The following is a 3,039-nucleotide window of genomic DNA, read 5'->3' as shown; positions in this document are numbered from 1 at the left end:
CCTCGTGGGAAACAGCTATCCAACCCCAGGTTACCAGTAATCTGTCCGGGGTCCGGGTTAGTGTTTCTTCACTCGGGTTTGTTGTTAATCCTCATCGTTCAAAATTCTATTAGGCAATACGTTGTACCCTCCTGCTTTACGATTTTCGATTTGGGCCATAGAAAAATTGTTAAGAAATCCGAAACTAGGTACTTGTTAAAAAACTCCAAAGGCAATGAGTATGAATCATCTTTCTTACTACACTCTTTCCTTCTTTTGATCACTGTGTTAGTCTTTATCATGGTGCAATTTCTTTTGTTTTCATCAATGGAGTGGAGTTCAGAATCATTAAGTGGCATGAATGCGTATCAAAAGCATGTTGGGATTTTGTTTCAGACGGTAAACACAAGGCATACCGGGTGAATCAATCGTCGACCTCTCCACCATTAGTAGTGCTGTGTTGGTGTTGTTTGTCCTAATGATGTTAGTCTCTCTTTCTGATCCCTCCTAGTTAGTATTATTAACATGGTGCAATTTGGATATTAATTAATTTTTTTCAGGTATCTTCCACCATATACCTCATTTCTACCAATATCTGAAGAGAGCAGTGAACAAGGGAGCAAAAGGGTTAGGAAAATCATGGAGAATATGATCTTCTCACAACCGATATACTTGGTCATCTTTATTATACTTGTTTGCATAACTGAGAGGAAGCAGATGGTTTGATGATCCCCTTAACTTCAATGTTTTGAACATTGTGGTTGAGGTTGTTAGGTAAAAACCATACCCTCTTTCTCTCTCTTTATCTTGCTACGCATATACATCCGGTACAATGTTTTGTTAGTACGTAAAATCATGATAACTTTGACGTACCATTATAACTAGTTTAAATATATTTTGTAATTAGTTTACACTTATCTTTGAAATTAGAAAACTTAGACGCCTAGTTAAATTTAGTTAGATGCATTGCTATTATTTAACATTGAGTTAAGTGTTATTTTAGTACTTATGGTTGATCAACGGTAACTTTGATACCTATTATATTATTTTTTGCAAATTGCTACCTCAGTTTAAAAAAAATGCATTTTTAGTACTTTTTTTTCTAACAAAGTCTATTTGTTCCGTTATGTCAGGATAATTTGGTAACTTTGTCATTGTTTTTGTTTTTTTTTTCTTTTCTTTTAATCGCTTATATCTTGTAAACCTAAATCCCCAAATCATAACATCAAGATCGAAATGCTAATCCCCAAACTCTTTCTCCATATCATCATAGGGTTTGAATTTTTACGATATCTAGGGATTTACGATTTGGATTTTAATGTTCTGATTTGGTGATTTAGGGTTTACAAGATATAAGCGTTTAAAAGAAAAGAAACAACAAAAAAATAACAAAATTACCAAATTGGCCTTGACTTAACGAAAAAAATAGACGGGTTAGAAAAAAGTATTAAAAATGCAAGTATTTTGAAACTAAGGTAACCATTTACACAAAATAAAGAATATGTACTAAAGTTGCGTAATTGGCCAAATCACATATACTAAAATGACACTTAACTCTTAACAATAAAAGTTAACAATTTTTAATTTTTGTTAATTCATACCATATTAAATAAAGATTAAAAATAACTATTATTTTTATATTAAGTATAATACATCTCTCTCTATATATATATATATATATATATCCAAAACTATGTTTTTTGTATGCTAGTACAGTCAACTATGTAGTTTGTAGATGAGAAGTTACACCACTAATTAAGTTTTCTAATTTACAACGACGTGCCTTTAACTGGTTGCAGCCGAGTTTTCAAACTAATTACGTTGTTATGTTAATCTTTCAAAAGTCTAACACATGATCAAAATATGCAGACATATCATGTGTCCAAAACAATTACAAGAGCGCTTTATTTAAAAACCACTTGTATTAACAGACACATATCTGCTCTTCTTAAAGTATCTAGTGTAGTATTATGGATCCTTCATATTTTTCACTCACAAGATTCACTTTGTAGGGTAAATGACATCTTTTCACATACATGAGCGTGCGTGCGTGTTATATATATATATAATATATAAAGAATATTTAATTATTTTGATTTATTTTTGTCAAGAAATAATATATACATTTTTATGTAAAAGCTAAATGTAAAACATTAATTATATGGAATACATTCACATATCCGATCCTCAAATGATAATTATTCTCCTAATTATTCTGAATGGATAACGGCTACTACAACTATATATTGTTCTTATATATATGTTTAGTCAATAAATCACATAGAATATAGGACAACAAAAATTCAGCATCCACTATAGCATAATATTCTTAAATCATGCATCAAACAGACAAATGGTTCCACATCATCGAGTTGTTTACCATAAGACTTATAGAACTCGAATTAAGACCATAACTCGATTCTCTTGATAAATGGATAGATGTGCGGTGATGTATAGCTACTTAAATGTCTTAACAAGACTTATTGAATATCCAACTGTAACTGTAATGTATTGCAGTGCATATGGAAACGTTGGATTCTCAACAGGATACAATTGTGACCGTCGATTGAAACAAGATGGAGATTGTCAAAACAAGTGGTATGGGTTCTCGGGGAATGGAGATGGAGTGACGAGGGGAAACTCATTCTAATCATCGTAATGATCTTTGGTAAGCTAAAGAAATTCAATAAGAATGGAGGCAAAGCATGGAAGGTCTTATGATATGTATTTTAAGTTACGAAACGTAGTGACAAAAAAATTTTATATATGTAGTTAATGGTTGTAAAAGTTGAAAATGTGTCAAAAATGATAATCAAAGAAGAGTTTAACCAGATTGATTAAATCGAAAATACCAATTGAAGAACACAACTACTTTGTCTTTAACACACAAGTCATCAATATGATGATCTGAACACAAAATAGAGAAGATCTAACGAGCCACGATACTTGAACAAGATGAACAATATCAAACCCTAGAACAATCTAACAACCCGTAACAACTTTTTGAGAGAGAGAGTACAAGTGTTATATCTGATAATAATACACCAAAACTTTTTTTAT

At 31.3% G+C, this 3,039-nt stretch overlaps 1 long non-coding RNA gene across 1 annotated transcript; it reads left to right on the top strand.

Annotated features, from left to right (window-relative positions):
• Window positions 1–254: 254 nt before the first annotated feature.
• On the top strand, window positions 255–2,755 carry LOC143617049 (uncharacterized). The gene is made up of 3 exons (XR_013150766.1): window positions 255–462; window positions 540–753; window positions 2,497–2,755. It is a non-coding gene; the product is annotated as an uncharacterized LOC143617049 (long non-coding RNA).
• The last annotated feature ends 284 nt before the right edge of the window (window positions 2,756–3,039 follow it).

The sequence above is a fragment of the Bidens hawaiensis genome, unplaced genomic scaffold (genome assembly GCF_021521415.1).
Source record: "Bidens hawaiensis isolate Kalapana, Puna unplaced genomic scaffold, B.hawaiensis_p1.1 tig00051673_1, whole genome shotgun sequence".
Lineage (NCBI taxonomy): Eukaryota > Viridiplantae > Streptophyta > Magnoliopsida > Asterales > Asteraceae > Bidens > Bidens hawaiensis.
The sequence above is the reverse complement of the archived record's forward strand: the minus strand, read 5'-3'. Positions and strand labels throughout refer to the sequence as shown.